This window comes from Callithrix jacchus, chromosome 3, assembly GCF_049354715.1.
Source record: "Callithrix jacchus isolate 240 chromosome 3, calJac240_pri, whole genome shotgun sequence".
Taxonomy (NCBI): domain Eukaryota; kingdom Metazoa; phylum Chordata; class Mammalia; order Primates; family Cebidae; genus Callithrix; species Callithrix jacchus.
This window is the reverse complement of record NC_133504.1, coordinates 98,526,082-98,544,148: the sequence shown is the minus strand read 5'-3', so window position 1 is coordinate 98,544,148 and position 18,067 is coordinate 98,526,082. Positions and strand designations below refer to the sequence as shown.

Sequence of the window (18,067 nt, the reverse complement as noted above, 5' to 3'; positions counted from 1 at the left end):
GTTCATATGTTTTGGTTTACCTGAATATCAGAAGTGATTAATGAAAGCTTTTGTCTCGTGGGCTTAGCTCTACTAGGTTTTAAAGTAGATAGAATTATAAAAGATAAACAGGTAAGTGGATTTCTACTTACAAAGACTATCTATGGTTACTTAGACTATCCAAAGTAATTCCAGTTGATGGCATTGATATTTTCCGTTGCTGGTGTCGGGTTACCTTCTTTGAAGAGACAAAGAGACAGCATAGATTTCCTATTTTCTTCCTATCTTCCTTCCTTCCTTCCTTTCTCCTTTTTTTTTTGAGAGTCTTGTTCTGTCACCAGGCATCAGGCTGGAGTGCAGTGGTGCGATCTCGGCTCACTGCAACCTCTGCCTCCCGGGTTCAAGCAATTCTAGCAATTCTCCTGCCTCAGCCTCCCTGGTAGCTGGGACTACAGGCGCACGCCACCACTCCCAGCTAATTTTTTTTTTTTTTTTTTTTTTTTGTATTTTTAGTAGAGACAGGGTTTTACCATGTTGGCTGGGATGGTCTTGATCTCTTGACCTCATGATCTACCCACCTCGGCCTCCCAAAGTGCTGGGATTACAGGCTTGAGCCACCGCGTCCAGCCCCTTTCTTCTTTCTCTTTCTTTCTTTCTTTTTTTTTTTTTTTTTCAAGGTATCACTCTGTTACCCACGCTGGAGTGCAGTGACATGATCATGGCTTACTGCAGCTTTGACCTTCTGAGTTCAAGGGATCTTCCCACCTCAGCTTCCCAAGTAGCTAGGACTACAGGCATGGGCCACTATGCCTGACTAATTTTTTTATTTTTTGCAGAGATGCGGGGAGGTAGAGGGGAGCCAACCATGTTCCCCAGGCTGGTCTCAAAGTCCTGGGCTCAAGCAGTCCCCCTGCCTGGGCCTACCAAAGTGCTGGGATTGCAGGCATGAGCCACCATTCCTGGTGTCCTATTTCCTTTCTTCCTTCTCTCCCTCCCTCCCTCCCTCTCTCATTTCCTTCCTTCCCTCTCTTATTCCCTCCTTCCTTCCTTTCTTTTGAGATGGAGTCTCACTCTGTCACCCAGGCTGGAGTACAGTAGCACAATCTTGGCTCACTGCAACTTCCGTCTCCTGGTTCAACTGATTTCGTGCCTCAGCCTCCTGAGTAGCTGGGATTACAGGTGCACACCACCATGCGTGGCTAATTTTCATATTTTTAATAGAGATGGGGTTTCACCATGTTGGCCAGGCTAGTCTCAAACTCCTGACTTTGTGATCCACCCACCTTGGCCTCCCAAAGTGCTGGGATTACAGATGTGAGGTACTGCACCAGCCTCAGATGTCCTATTTTCATGAAGCTGTTACATAACAGCAAAAAATCGATGAACTTGGCAAGGAAATACCTACATGGGACTGAAAACTAATGATGTTCTTAAAATCTTTTTTTTGGCGGGGGGGATGGAGTCTTGCTCTGTCGCCCAGACTGGAGTGCAGTGTCGCGATCTCGGCTCACTGCACCCTCCTCCTCCCAGGTTCAAGCGATTCTCCTGTTTCACCCTCCCCTGTAGCTGCGATTACAGGCACGTGCCGCCACACCCGCCTAAATTTTTGTATTTTTTTAGTAGAGACAGGGTTTCACCGTGTTAGCCAGGATGGTCTTGATCTCCTGACCTCGTGATCCACCCACCTCCGTCTCCCAAAGTGCTGGGATTATAGGCGTGAGCCACCGAGCCCAGCTTAAAACTTTTTTTAAACAGTTTTCATTTTCATTAAGTTTTCTCTTGATCAGTCAAACAAGACTTATACTTTTACAATACTTATGGATGCTCTATTCTTGTACGGATTAGTTTCTTTCCATTTTTTAAATAGTTTTCAACATTTTTATTTTTTTTTTGAAGCACAGAGTTTCAGGAAAATCTCTGCTTTTGCATATGCTTTGTTGCATGTGTTTTATAACCATTCATGTGTCTTTGCCTATTTGAGATTCTACCTTGTCAAAGGTTTAATGATTAGGTTTTTATGTATGTGTGTATGTGGTTGTTTTGATTCTGCCAATCTTAAATATACAGAGCTGAAATTTTATGTTTTATTTTTCTATCCTTTTTCTCTGTTTACTCTCTATTATTCTTTATTGCTCTTCAAAGGACTTAAGATTCCAAGTTCATTTACCGAACCTACCAGAAACCATCCAAGTACTAAGTTAGTAATGGGAACTGTGTAATCAGTGGAGGATATTTAAAGGACACAGGAAGTACAGGCACTTCCTTCCCTGACTGTAAAATCTGGTTGGCATACTAAGTCATAGAAATATAAATAGTTCGGTACCCATATAAAGAAGTGTGACTAAGAACCAAAAGGATGCAGTTAACAAGCACCATAACTAGCACACATTCGCGTAATAAATGAGAGAGTCACATACTTCCTTTCCTTATTTCATTCAGGACTCTGTTCCAAAGTCATCTCCTAAAAGAGGGCTTCCTCGATCACCCTATCTAAATTGCCGTTCCCATTACCCATTATCCCCTCACTCTGCTTTGGTTTTCTTTTTCATTTACTTATTGATTGATTGATTGATTGATTGATTTACTTAGAGGGAGGCAGGCAGGCTGGCTTGCATTTATTTATTTATTTATTTATTTTCTTATTATTATTTTTATTATTTTTTTTTTTTGGAGACGGAGTCTTGCTCTGTCACCAGGCTGGAGTGTAGTGGCGCAGTCTTGGCTTACTGCAACCTCCACTTCCTGGGTTCAAGCGATTCTTCTGCCTCAGGCTCCAGAGTAGCTGGGACCACAGACGCGTGCCACCATGCCTGGCTGATTTTTTTGTATTTTTGGTAGAGTCGGGGTTTCACCATCTTGGCCAGGATGGTCTTGATCTCTTGACCTCGTGATCCGCCAGCCTTGGCCTCTCAAAGTCCTGGGATTACAGACGTGAGCCACCGTGCCCGGCGTGCTTTGGTTTTCTTTAGGCCACTTCACATAACCCTAACTCTAAACTTGCTGTTATGTTACACATAACCCTGACCCAGCTCCCAGTGGTTACATGTTTAGGTAATTTCCAGTTTTGTATTATAATGTTCTAATGCATACGTTTGTGAGAAATGTGTTTTCCTATTTAGATAATTCCCTTAGGAAAATTTTTCATCAGTAGAATTAAATAGTTTATAGGATACAAACACAGTTTTGACTGTTTATACAAATTGGAATTAATGTTGCTCTCCAAAAAGTGTAGTATCAACATGTCACAACAGACTTACCAGTGTTGGGTAGTAAAGGAATTAAAAGAATATATTGTTAATAATTCTTATTGCTAGCTTCAATATTTATTCATAGCCTTTACCTTTGTTCCATTACCTGTTATTTTGGAAATGTTGAAATCTACAAAAAAATGGAAACAATACAATGAAAACTTATAAACACTTCAGCTAGATTCTCTAGTTGTTAATCTTTGAATCAATAAGGATTGATAAGGGCCGGGTGCAGTGGCTCACACCTGTAATCCCAGCACTTTGAGAGGCCGAGGTGGGTGTATCATTTGAGCTCAGGAGTTATAGACTAGCCAGCCAACATGGAGAAACCCCATCTCTACTAAAAATATAAAAATTAGCCAGGCATGGTGGCGTGCACATATAGTCCCAGCTATTCAGGAAACTGAAGCAGGAGAATCACTTGAACCTGGGAGGCAGAGGTTGCAGTGAACCAAGATCAAGCCACTGTATTCCAGCCTGGGCAACAAAGTGAGACTGTCTCAAAACAGACAAACAAATAAGGATTGATAAGAATACTGATGTAATTTTGAAAAGTATGTAGTAGCCAGTGGGCCTGTCCCTTATGGAAGAGTTACAGAAATGGTTAATAGAACTTGGAGTCTCTAGGTGCAGCACAGATGGGCAGCCAAGAAGAGTACTATTCAATTTGTACTATCAAAAAAAAAAAAAAAATCAGGGCTGGGCAAGGTGACTCATGCCTATAATCCCAGCACTTTGGGAGGACAAGGCAGGAAGATTGCCTGAGCCCATCAGCCTGGGCACCATGATGAGCCCTGGTCTCTTAAAAAAATAATAAAAACAAAAATAAATGATGGCTGGCACGATGGCTCACACCTGTAATCCCAACACTTTGGGAGGCCAAAGTGGGCAGATCACCTCAGGTCGGCAGTTTGAGACCAGCCTGACCAACGTGGAGAAACCCCATCTCTACTAAAAAGACAAAAAATTAGCTGGTTGTGGTGGCACATACCTGTAATCCCAATTACTCGGGAGGCTGAGGCAGGAGATCGCTTCAACCTGGGAGCTGATATGGCAACATTGCACTCCAGCCTGGGCAACAAGAGTGAAACTTTGTCTCAAAAATAAATAAATAAATAATAAAAATAAAAATAAATGATGGATGATAAGGAGACCATAGGCAGTTATGCCAAGGAAACATCACAATCTCCTGCCAAGTTCCTGGACCCGAGCCAATTTTTAGACCCAAAATCCATTGACTGAAGAAGTTATGTGACAGGAGAAAGGAACTGTGGCAAGCAATAGGGTTAATGATTCCCCAGTTCTTTCCCAAAATGATTTATGGCCGTTTATTTGTGTAATTGTATACTTTGAAAAGGGGAACACCCAAGCATTTCTAATATTGCCGGACTCAGGTTTGACTTGACATTGATACCCAAAGCCTGAAGTACTAACACAGCCCTCCTGTTTGAGTGAGGGTATACGGGTTCAGGTAATACGTCAAAAGCAAATAAAAATGGAAGATCCAAAATTCCTTAAAAGTATTTTAAGCAACATTAATAAGAGACTATTATATACAGTTGACCATTGAACAACATGTGTTTGAACGGTGTGGGTACATTTACACCTGGACTTTTAAAACAAATATATTGCAAATTTTTTTGAAGATTTGGAACAATTTGAAAAAACTCACAAACTGAATAGCCTAGAAATGCTGAAAATTTAAGGAAAATATATGAATGAATAAAATATATGTGTTAATAGATAATTATGTTATTGGTAAGGCTTCTGGTCAACAGTAGACTATCAATAGTTAAGTTTTAGGGGAGTCAAAAGTTATATGTGAATTTTCAGCTGGGTATGGGGGCTCATGCCTATAATCCCAGCACTTTGGGAGGCCAAAGCAGGTGGAGCACTTGAGGCCAGGAGCTGGAGACCAGCCTGGTCAACATGGTGAAACCCCATTATCCAGGCATGGTGTTGTGAATCCATAATCCCAGCTATTCAGGAGCCTGAGGCACGAGAATCACTTGAACCCAGGAGGTGGAGGTTGCAGTGAGCTGAGGTCATGCCACTGCATTCCAGCCTGGGCGACAGAGCAAGACCCTATCTCAAAAAAAAAAAAGGTGTTTTTAAATTTAAAAAAGTTAAATTAAGGCTGGACGTGGTGGCTCATGCCTTAATCCCAGCACTTTGGGAGGCTGAGAGGGGGGATCACTAGGTCAAGAGTTCAAGACCAGCCTGGCCAAGATGGTTAAACCCCCCATCTCTACTAAAAATACAAAAATTAGCTGGACGTGGTGGCGGATGCCTGTAATTCCAGCTACTTGGGAGGCTGAGGCAGAGAATTTGAACCTGGGAGTCGGAAGTTTCTGTGAGCCAAAATCACACAACTGCACTCCAGCCTAGGCAACACAGCAAGACTATGTCTCAAAAAAAAAAAGTTATATGGGAATTTTCATCTGCGTGGGGGCTCAGCACACCTAACTACCACATTGTTCAAGGGTCAACTCTACTGGGAAACAAACAGATGTGCCTTCTGTAATGAAAACCATGCAGAACCTGTAGAATGTAGTGGTCACCCATTTTGTAGATTTGAAATGAAGAGGGAATAACTGTTCTACTCTCTGGGAGAAGACTATCAGTAAGAGAACATCCAAACTGATGAAATTGTTAAGGTACTGACATGAGATTACAAAGTACATTTTATTCTAAGTACAAAAAAAAGAAAAGGCATTAGAGGAAGCTGAGGCAAAAGAAAGTTGGCAGGAGACAGTTCAAATATTTCTTTTTCTTTTTTTTATTTTTTATTTTTTAATTTTTTTATTGCATTTTAGGTTTTAGGGTACATGTGCAGAACATGCAAGACAGTTGCATAGGTACACACATGGCAGTGTGTTTTGCTGCCTTCCTCCCCTTCACCCACATTTGGCATTTCTCCCCAGGCTATCCCTCCCCAGCTCCCCCGCTCCGCTGTCCCTCCCCTAGTCCCCCCAATAGACCCCAGTGTTTAGTACTCCCTTCCCTGTGTCCATGTGTTCTCATTTTTCATCACCCGCCTATGAGTGAGAATATGTGGTATTTCATTTTCTGTTCCTGTGTCAGTTTGCTGAGAATGATGTTCTCCAGATTCATCCATGTCCCTACAAAGGACACGAGCTCATCATTTTTGATTGCTGCATAATATTCCATGGTGTATATGTGCCACATTTTCCCAATCCAGTCTATCATCGATGGGCATTTGGGTTGGTTCCAGGTCTTTGCTATTGTAAACAGTGCTGCAATGAACATTCGTGTGCATGTGTCCTTAGAGTAGAACGATTTATAGTCCTTTGGATATATACCCAGTAATGGGATTGCTGGGTCATATGGAATTTCTATTTCTAAGGCCTTGAGGAATCGCCACACTGTCTTCCACAATGCTTGAACTAATTTACACTCCCACCAACAGTGTAAAAGTGTTCCTTTCTCGCCACATCCTCTCCAGCATCTGTTATCTCCAGATTTTTTAATGATCGCCATTCTAACTGGCGTGAGATGGTATCTCAATGTGGTTTTGATTTGCATCTCTCTAATGACCAGTGATGATGAGCATTTTTTCATATGTTTGTTGGCCTCATGTATGTCTTCTTTTGTAAAGTGTCTGTTCATATCCTTTGCCCACTTTTGAATGGGCTTGTTTGTTTTTTTCCTGTAAATCTGTTTGAGTTCTTTGTAAATTCTGGATATCAGCCCTTTGTCAGATGGGTAAACTGCACAAATGTTTTCCCATTCTGTTGGTTGCCGATTCACTCTAGTGACTGTTTCTTTAGCCGTGCAGAAGCTGTGGAGTTTGATTAGGTCCCATTTGTCTATTTTGGCTTTTGTTGCCAATGCTTTTGGTGTTTTGTTCATGAAGTCCTTGCCTACTCCTATGTCCTGAATGGTTTTGCCTAGATTTTCTTCTAGGGCTTTTATGGTGCCAGGTCTTATGTTTAAGTCTTGAATCCATCTGGAGTTAATTTTAGTGTAAGGTGTCAGGAAGGGGTCCAGTTTCTGCTTTCTGCACATGGCTAGCCAGTTTTCCCAACACCATTTATTAAACAGGGAATCCTTTCCCCATTGCTTGTTTTTGTCAGGTTTATCAAAGATTGTATGGCTGTAGATATGCTGTGTTGCCTCCGATGCCTCTGTTTTGTTCCACTGGTCTATGTCTCTGTTTTGATACCAGTACCATGCTGTTTTGATTACTGTAGCCTTGTAGTATAGTTTGAAGTCCGGTAGTCTGGTGCCCCCCACTGTGTTCTTTATGCTTAGAATTGACTTGGCTATGCGGGCTCTCTTTTGGTTCCATATGAAGTTCATGTTGGTTTTTTTCCAGTTCTGCGAAGAAAGTCATTGGTAGCTTGATGGGGATAGGGTTGATTCTGTAAATTACTTTGGGCAGTATAGCCATTTTCACGATACTAATTCTTGCTAACCATGAACATGGAATGTTTCTCCATCTGTTTGTGTCCTCCCTTATCTCGTTGAGCAGTGGTTTGTAGTTTTCCTTGAAGAGGTCCCTTACGTTCCTTGTGAGTTGTATTCCTAGGTATTTAATTCTTTTTGTAGCAATTGTGAATGGCAGTTCATTCTTGATTTGGCTCTCTTTAAGTCTATTACTGGTGTATAGGAATGCATGTGATTTTTGCACATTGATTTTATATCCTGAGACTTTGCTGAAGTTCTTTATCAGTTTCAGGAGTTTTTGGGCTGAGGCGATGGGGTATTCTAGGTATACTATCATGTCATCTGCAAATAGAGACGATTTAGCTTCCACCTTTCCTATTTGAATACCCTTTATTTCTTTTTCTTGCCTGATTGCTCTGGCTAGAACTTCCAGTACTATATTGAATAGGAGTGGTGAGAGAGGGCATTCTTGTCTAGTGCCGGATTTCAAAGGGAATGCTTCCAGTTTTTGCCCATTCAGTATGATATTGGCTGTTGGTTTGTTGTAAATAGCTTTTATTACTTTGAGATACGTTCCATCGATACCGAGTTTATTGAGGGTTTTTAGCATAAAGGGCTGTTAAATTTTGTCAAATGCCTTCTCTGCGTCAATTGAGATAATCAGGTGGTTTTTGTTTTTGGTTCTGTTTATGTGGTGAATTACATTTATAGACTTGCGTATGTTGAACCAGCCTTGCATCCCCGGAATGAATCCTACTTGATCATGATGGATAAGTTTTTTGATGTGCTGTTGCAATCGGCTTGCCAGTATTTTATTGAAGATTTTTGCATCTATGTTCATCATGGATATTGGCCTGAAGTTTTCTTTTCTTGTTGGGTCTCTGCCAGGTTTTGATAACAGGATGATGTTGGTCTCATAAAATGATTTGGGAAGGATTCCCTCTTTTTGAATTATTTGGAATAGTTTCAGAAGGAATGGTACCAGCTCCTCTTTGTGTGTCTGGTAGAATTCGGCTGTGAATCCATCTGGACCTGGGCTTTTTTTGTGTGGTAGGCTCTTAATTGCTGCCTCGACTTCAGACCTTGTTATTGGTCTGTTCATAGTTTCGGCTTCCTCCTGGTTTAGGCTTGGGAGGACACAGGAATCCAGGAATTCATCCATTTCTTCCAGGTTTACTAGTTTATGTGCATAGAGTTGTTTGTAATATTCTCTGATTATGGTTTGAATTTTTGTGGAATCTGTGGTGATTTCCCGTTTATCGTTTTCTATTGCATCTATTTGGTTGTTCTCTCTTTTCTTTTTTGTCAGTCTGGCTAGTGGTCTGTCTATTTTGTCGATCTTTTCAAAACACCAGCTCTTGGATTTATTGACTTTTTGAAAGGTTTTTCCTGTCTCTATCTCCTTCAGTTCTGCTCTCATCTTAGTTATTTCTTGTCTTCTGCTAGGTTTTGAGTGTTTTTAATCTTGCTTCTCTAGCTCTTTCAATTTTGATGATAGGGTGTCAATTTTGGATCTCTCCACTCTTCTCATGTGGGCACTTATTGCTATATATTTTCCTCTAGAGACTGCTTTAAATGTCTCCCAGAGATTCTGGCATGTTGTGTCTTCGTTCTCATTGGTTTTGAAGAACTTCTTTATTTCTGCCTTCATTTCGTTGTTTATCCAGTCAACATTCAAGAGCCAGTTGTTCAGTTTCCATGAAGCTGTGTGGTTCTGGGTTAGTTTCTGAATTCTGAGTTCTAACTTGATTGCACTATGGTCTGAGAGACTGTTATGTTTCAGTTGTTTTGCATTTGCTGAGGAGTGCTTTACTTCCAATTATGTGGTCAATTTTAGAGTAGGTGTGATGTGGTGCTGAGAAGAATGTATATTCTGTGGATTTGGGGTGAAGAGTTCTGTAAATGTCTATCAGGTTTGCTTGTTCCAAGTCTGAGTTCAAGCCCTGGATATCCTTGTTGATTTTCTGTCTGGTTGATCTGTCTAATATTGACAGTTGAGTGTTAAAGTCTCCCACTATTATTGTGTGGGAGTCTAGGTCTCTTTGTAAGTCATTAAGAACTTGCCTTATATATCTGGGTGCTCCTGTATTGGGTCCATATATATTTAGGATCATTAGCTCTTCTTGTTGTATCAATCCTTTTACCATTATGTAATGCCCTTCTTTGTCTCTTTTGATCTTTGTTGCTTTAAAGTCTATTTTATCAGAGGCTAGAATTGCAACTCCTGCTTTTTTTTCTCTCCGTTTGCTTGGTAAATCTTCCTCCATCCCTTTATTTTGAGCCTTTGTGTATCCTTGCATGTGAGGTGGGTTTCCTGGATACAGCACACTGATGGGTTTTGGTTTTTTATCCAATTTACCAGTCTGTGTCTTTTGATTGGTGCATTTAGCCCATTTACATTTAGGGTTAATATTGTTATGTGTGAATTTGATACTGCCATTTTGATGTTAGGCTGCTGTTTTGCCCGTTAGTTGATGTCGATTCTTAATTTTGTTGATGCTCTTTAGCATTTAGTGTGTTTTCGGAATGGCTGGTACTGGTTGTTCCTTTCTGTGTGTAGTGCCTCTTTCAGGAGCTCTTGTAAAGCAGGCCTGGTGGTGACAAAATCTCTGAGTACTTGCTTGTTGGCAAAGGATTTTATTTTTCCTTCACTTATGAAGCTCAGTTTGGCTGGATATGAAATTCTGGGTTAAAAAAGTTCTTTTCTTTAAGGATGTTGAATATTGGCCCCCACTCTCTTCTGCTTTGTATGGTTTCTGCTGAGAGATCTGCTGTGAGTCTGATGGGCTTCCCTTTGTGGGTGACCCGACCTTTCTCTCTGGCTGCCCTTAGTATTTTCTCCTTCATTTCAACCCTGGTGAATCTGACAATTATGTGCCTTGGGGTTGCTCTTCTTGTGGAATATCTTTGTGGTGTTCTCTGTATTTCCTGGATTTGAGTGTTGGCCTGCCTTGCTAGGTTGCCGTCTTTTTATTTTTTTTTTTTGAGATGGAGTTTTGCTCTGTTGCGCAGGCTGGAATGCAATGGCATGATCCCAGCTCACTGCAACTTCTATCTCCAGGTTCAAGTGTTTCTCCTGCCTCAGCCCATGCCCAGCTAATTTTTTAGTTCAAATATTTCTAAGGCCTAGCCCCTTGAGATAGACCTGTAGCCAATAATTTACACAATAATAATAAAAATGGCAAGGGAGTGAGTAAACTTAAGTGGTTCACAGGGCAAGGCAGGATGCAAGGTGTGAATGGAATGGGAAAGTGAAATGTGTTGCCTGATTATACAGAACTTGATATTTGGCTTTTTTTGTGCTTTTTTCTCGAGACAGATTCTTGCTCTGTCACTAGGCTGGAGCGCAGTGGTGCAATCTTGGCTCACTGCAACCTCAGCCTCTTGGGTTCCAGGGATTCTTCTGCCTCAGCCTCCTGAGTAGCTGGGACCACAGGCACATGCTACCACGCCCAACTAATTTTTGTATTTTTAGTAGAGACGGGATTTCACCAGGTGGCCAGGATGGTCTCGATGTCTTGAGCTCGTGATCTGCCCCCCTTGGCCTCCCAAAGTGCTGGGATTACAGGCATGAGCTACTGTGCCTGGCCTCTTTCTTTTTTATTCCTTTTCTTCTTTCTTTCTTTCTTTCTCCCTCTCTTTTTTTCTTTCTTTTTTTTTTTTTGAGACAGACTTTCGTTCTTGTTGCCCAGGGTGAAGTGCAAGGGTGCCGTCTCCACTCACTGCAACCTCTGCCTCCCAGGTTCAAGCGATTATCCTGCTTCAGCCTCTGAACGCCTCCAGCGGGTATGCAAATTTTCATAAGCAGCAAGGAGCCTCCATGTGAAAAGGAACCAAGACCTAGAACATTTCTCTTTTGATATTCCAATGTGTAAGAATGTAATAGATTAGATGGTCCCAACTGGTGCCCTCTACCGGAAAATAACACCAAAGCCACCAGGAATTAGTCATGAAGAAAGGGGGCATCTGGAGGTGTTAGATATAGTGAACCCCAAGTTTCTCTTCAAAGAATCAGTATGTCAGTATGTTCAGCTCTCTTATTCTTTAATTCTCTATTTTAAAGTTTAACGTTCTTGTAACTTCAGTAAACCACCTTTTCCACCAGTTCTAATCAGTAGTCCATATCTGTTCCCCTGGTCCCCTGTCATGTCCTGACTTATCCCGGTCACCTGCTCCGACCTCTGCTTACTTGCTCTGACCTGCCTGTAACCGCTTTTCCTGCCAAACTACTCACCCTGCCACTCCAGCTCGTACCCCTGCTCCCTTTAAAATAGCCAGTTGTAATTAGAATAGACTGTGGTCTACCCTAGTCAATAGGAAAACAACACAGCAGTTGGGGCTACCTCCATCAGGGCATAAGTACCCCTCCCCTCCTTGTCCAGGTCTGTGCTCACCATTGTTCCATCTGTGAGCTGCACCCTTCTATAGAAGTAAATTGCCTTGCTGAGGAAATTTATATTTGAGTGCTACTTCTTTCGGGGCATTGAAAACTCTACTTAGAGGGAAGTGACCAAGCAAGTGCCAGTATTTGGCAGAGGATATGACTGACAAGAAGCTTTTCACCTTCTACTTCACATCTTACTTGTCTTAGAGAGTATGTTCTCAAATATGTCAAAAATGCACCAGGTGTGGTGGCTCACGCCTCTAATCCCAGCACTTTGGGAGGCCAGAGAGGATGGGTTTCCTGAAGTTGGGAGTTCGAGATCAGCCTGACCAGCAGGAATAAACCCTGTCTCTACTAAAAATACAAAATTAGCCAGGCATGGTGGCGCATGCCTGTAATCCCAGCTACTTGGAAGACTGAGGCAAGAGAATCACTTGAACTCGAGGCGGAGGTTGCAGTGTGCCAAGAGCATGCCATTGCACTCCAGCCTGGGCAACAGGAGTGAAACTCCATCTCAAAAAAAAAAAAAGTATATATGTATATATATATATATATACTGTCAAAATGTGATAGCTTGGGGCCCAAACCTAGGGTGGCCTGTAACTACCAATACCAGCAAGGTAATAATAGTTGCAGTAGCAGGCAAAAGCATAACCACAAACTAGGACTGCTGGTAGACTGATCCACTTCTCCAGTTCTCTCTTCAGCAACTAAGTAGCTTGAAATTAGTACAGTCCTCTTTGGACTGGTAAGGTTCTAGGCTTTTTAATTAATTCAAGGGGAAATGCAAAAACAGAAACTACTTCCCCAATAATGAATGGAAAGTACCAAAATTAAATAAAGATAACTAGGGTGTAATTTTAGGGAAGGACAATTGGATTGTGATTTTAACCAAGAAACATAAAACTAAGTGGTTACAATATATTATGCCTGAACAAAAGAAGTGCTCTAATGGAGGAAAGGGAATTCATGGCAGTCTCCCTGTTACCTTGAAAAGGAAAGTCCAAGCTGGGCGTAGTGGCTCACGCCTGTAATCCCAGCACTTTGGGAGGCTGAGATGGGTGGATCACCAAATGTCAGGAGTTCGAAATCACCCTGACCAACAAGGTGAAACCCCCCTCTCTATTTAAAAAAAAAAAAGGAAAAAAGAAAAGGAAAGTCCAGAAAGATTTGGCTGTGTGTTGCCTGCACTACTCGGGGCCCTGGAATACAAATATGGTAGCTGACTCATGCATGGGCTGAGTATCTCCCTATATCAGACGAGGAAAGTTAGTGACACTTGTCATTTTTGAATAGGTTATGAAACTCAAGAAGAGTTAGGCCAGGCACGGTGGCTTATGCCTGTAATCCCAGCACATTGGGAGGCCGAGGCAGGAGTATCACCTGAGGTCAGGAGTTTAAGACCAGCCTGACCAATGTGGAGAAACCCCGTCTCTACTAAAAATATAAAAAATTATCCAGGCATGGTGGTGCATGCCTGTAATCCCAGCTACTCTGGAGGCTGAGACTGGAGAATTGCTTGAACCTGGGAGGTGGCGGTGGCAGTGAGCCAAGATCGAGCCAGTGCACTCCACCCTAGACAACAAGAGTGAAACTCCATCTCAAAAACAAAACAAAAAAACAACTCAAGAACAGGACAGATGTGGTGGCTCATGCCTGTAATCTCAGCACTTTGACAGGCTGAGAGAAGAGGAATACTTGAGCCCAGGAGTTTGATACCAGCCTGGGCAACATAATGAGACCCTGTCTCAATTTTCAAAAATATAAACAAAACAAACCTCAAATGCAACCTCACAAAATTAATCCTGACAATTGCTCCCAGATGAATGGTGATGAAGGTACATGAAGTCTAAAAGCAGTACTAATCTCGCTTCTACCTCACCAAATGTGTTTATTTTCCTGAATTCTTCCTTTTTTGTTGGGGCGAGGGTGGGGGACAGAGTCTCCCTCTGTTGCCGGGGCTGGAGTGCAATGACTCCATCTCACCTCACTGCAAATTCTGCCTCCAGGTTCAAGCGGTTCTCCTGCCTTAGTCTCCCGAGTAGCTAGGATTACAGGTGTGCTGTAGTACAGGTGCACTACCACACCTGGCTAATTTTTTTTTTTTAGACGGGGTTTCACCATGTTGGTCAGGCTGATCTTGAACTCCTGACCTCAGGTGATCCGTCTGCCTTGGCCTCGAAAGTGCTTGGATTACAGGCGTGAGCCACCACGCCTGGCCATGCCTGGCTAATTTTTGTATTATTAGTAGACATGGGGTTTCACCATGTTGGCCAGGCTGGTCTCGAACTCCTGACCTCAGGTGGTCTACTTGCCTTGGCCTCCCAAAATGCTGGGATTACAGGCGTGAGCCACCGCACCCAGCATTCCTGAATTCTTTATCCTGGTTAATGATAAAATCATCTTCCAGTCACTCTTTTTCTAAAATCTTGTCATCTTTCCAATGATGGTAACTCTTTCATTCCCCACATCTAGTAAATCAGCAAGTTTTAGCAATTATTATTATAATTGTTTTTTCAAGACATAGTCTCCTTCTGTTGCCCAGGCTGGAGTACGATGACACCATCTTGGCTCACTGCAACCTCCACCTCCCAGGTTCAAGTGATTCTCGTGCCTCAGCCTCCCGAATAGCTGAGATTACAGATTTGCCCCACCACACCAGCTAATTTTTGTATTTTTAGTAAAGACAAGGTTTCACCACATTGCCCAGGCTGGTCTTGAACTCCTGACCTCAAATTATCCACCTGTCTCAGCCTCCCAAAGCACTGGCATTACAGACGGGAGCCACTGCACCTGGCCATATTTTTATGTTCTCAAATATTCCCTCTCCTCTTCATTCTCACAGTCTTAGTATAGTGGACACCTATAGAGCTATAGTTCAGCTTTCTTTTTGTAATAATTGCAATTCTCATCTTTTGGGGACGTATTCCTTCTCACTCTAACCATGGGTTCTACTGGGACTAGCCTTATGGTTCCCCTTACACCAGCCACTATTGGAGGCACATGACCTGGGTGGAAAATTAGGAGCCATAACTCAATGCAGAAACTTGACTTTATGCAAATCAAGGTTATTGTAGTGGTCATGGTGGATGACTTTTTATCAAGGGTCTCTCACAATATTAGTCTAAGCCAGAAGTCACCATACTGTTGACATTTAGGGTCAGATAATTTCCTAGTTGGGGCGGTCGTTTTATGTATTGTAAGCTGTTTAGCAGTATCCCTGGCTTCTACCCGTTAGATGCCACTGCACCCCTTCTCTAGGGTGTGACAACTAAAAATATCTCCAGATATTGCCAAGTGACCCCTGGAGGGTGAAATCATCTCAGGATGAGAATTACTGGTCTGAACTATTTGTGGCAATCCTATTACTTTCTTCATTGGCCTCCAAAAACAGTCCAATGTATAGCATTAAGTTATTGTCCACTAGAGGGCTTCTGGGAAGGTTTCCACAATCCTAAGAAAGTGGACTGGAAGAGCATTTTCTTGAGAGAAGTTGTTTTTATGTGAATACTTAAACTAGCTGCAGCCAACATGGAGGAGGAAATGGAGAAATAAGGAATGTAAAGTAGTAGTTAGAATAAATTTTAATCCTTAACTATTGAGCTGATATTTCCCTGCATGCACTTAAAACAATCTTAGTGAAAAAGAAAAAAAATACAAAAAGAAAAAACAAAACAAAACAAAACAAAATCTTATCTCTGTATTACCACTTATTTTTTAGTATATATGTATATACTAAAAAAATACACATGCTTGAATGGGAGTATACTGCATATACTTTGTGTTATTTCTTTTTACATATTTGTAGATGATGCCTCCGCATAAGTATATGAAAAGCTGCCTCATTCTTTTCATTAACTGCAAATTATTTCATTTCATAAATGAGAAATAATTTATCTAACCAGTCAGTATCTTTGAGTCTTTTATGTTTTTTTTTAATTTTTCTAATGCAATGGATGGTTCCATAAACTTCCATTATACACAAGTCATTGGAATAGACATGAGAAGGGAAATTATTAGGCCAGTTGTCATGGCTCACACCTGTAATCCCAGCACTTTGGGAAGCCAAGGCGAATGGATTACTTGACCTCAGGAGTTTGAGACCAGCCTGGCCTACATAGTGAAACCTGTCTCTACTAAAAACACAAAAAAATTAGCTGAGTGTGGTGGCATGTGCCTACAATCCCAGCTACTCAGGAGGCTGAGGATTGCAGTGAGCCAAGATCATGCCACTGCACTCCAACCTGGGTGACAGAGTGAGACTCCCTCTCAGAAAAAAAAAAAGACGAATTATTAGGTGTGCATATGTGATTTTCACAGATATTATAAAACATCCTGGGCAGAGATTGAATTAACAGTCTCATTATCAACATATGGTAGTGCCTGTTACCTCATACTCTGATGAATAAAGTAATCAAACTTTTTGTGCTTTGGTAATTTCATGAAATATGATATGCAATGTCATTTCAGTTTATATAATAAAACTTGTCAGAATCAAAATGGAATCATTTGTGTAAAACTCTGGCAAATGGAAGACAATGAAAGGAGGGGTCTCACGCACATATGCAAGAACTATCACGAAAGATGGCAAAAAAACACACAATCTTCCACAGAGGCTGCTTCAAACTCTCATGAAAAATACTTCTGTGAAAAACAAAAATACTTAGACTAGGACCCAGGGAAAAAAAATAAAAAGAAAAAAAAATATTTCTATGAGCACATGTGCTGAGCAACTGCCTGTCCAACCTGGGACTGACACCATCCTTATTATTGGTCTCTGTAGTCAAAGATAATTGTTTCAAAACAGTTATGTAATCCCCCTCATTTTTCCTTGAAAAACCTTTTACCTCCCAGAACATGCTCACTGTATTCTCAGTGCATTGCTCAATTCTCAAAACTCTCATTTTCTTTTGGAGAGTCTCTCTCTGCCTGCTATTTAGGTTGCGATAATCTGGTGTGGAGAAGTGGGACCCAAAGTGAGCTCACCTTAATAGATCGGTGACCCCTGGAATCAAGTGAAGTTCCCACACTGAGCCCCTTTGAGTTCTCCAGTCCTACAGCTCACCTCTTCTGTCACGGTTAAACTCCTTGCATTTTGGTGAGTTCTTTGACTTTCTTTGGGATTTGTTTTGGATAATGGCTGCCTTAATAAAGGACCATGTATCCCTCTTGAGACTAGAAAATACTTTTTTTTTCTGGGAAATCCTTTCGGTACAAAGACATTTTATCTTTCTGGTGAATATACTCTTCTGATTTCTATAAAATTTACCTAATGTATTTTCTGGTGAGTTATTTTTATTTTTATTTTTGCATGCCTCAGCAGCCATCATACAATTCAGTGAGTCCTAGCTGTAATGTAAAAACACCTGAGAAACTAACCACTAAATTTGAGGCTTAAAAAAAAAAGATAAGAGAGAGTTTTTTCTTTTTACCAACTGCTATGGAGATGTAACTCAGATCTAACCAAAGAATTTATGTTACTTATATTTTTCAGTCTCATGAATACATTTAAAAGTGAAAGCTATAAGATCTTTGTTAACATCATATGTGTTTATGCATGTTATATGTTGTGTCTACATAGCAAAAATCTGGCATAACTGACCAGAAATCCCTTAAGAAATCCTATTTATTTTGGCTTAGAGATAAATGGGTGCTCATGTAAAATTATATCTAAAACTGTTAAAATATGTAGTAATTAACCCAAATGCCTTTTGGTTTATGTGATTTAAGTGACTCTTTGATAAATAAGCTGGTTTTAAATATGTCAGTAAAACAGAAATGTCTTTAGAATTGTCAGTATACAGGCCGGGCGCAGTGGCTCAAGCCTGTAATCCCAGCACTTTGGGAGGCCGAGGCGGGTGGATCATGAGGTCAAGAGATCGAGAACATCCTGGTCAATATGGTGAAACCCCGTTTCTCCTAAAAATACAAAAAATTAGCTGGGCATGGTGGCGCTTATCTGTAATCCAAGCTACTCAGGAGGCTGAGGCAGGAGAATTGCCTGAACCCAGGAGGCGGAGGTTGTGGTGAGCCGAGATGGCGCCAT

The 18,067-nt window shown here is 41.4% G+C and overlaps 1 long non-coding RNA gene across 1 annotated transcript; it reads left to right on the top strand.

Annotated features, from left to right (window-relative positions):
- The first annotated feature begins 6 nt into the window (after window positions 1–6).
- On the top strand, window positions 7–17,075 carry LOC144581781 (uncharacterized). Its single transcript, XR_013533014.1, has 3 exons — window positions 7–111; window positions 11,330–11,423; window positions 16,938–17,075. It is a non-coding gene; the product is annotated as an uncharacterized LOC144581781 (long non-coding RNA).
- Window positions 17,076–18,067: the final 992 nt, after the last annotated feature.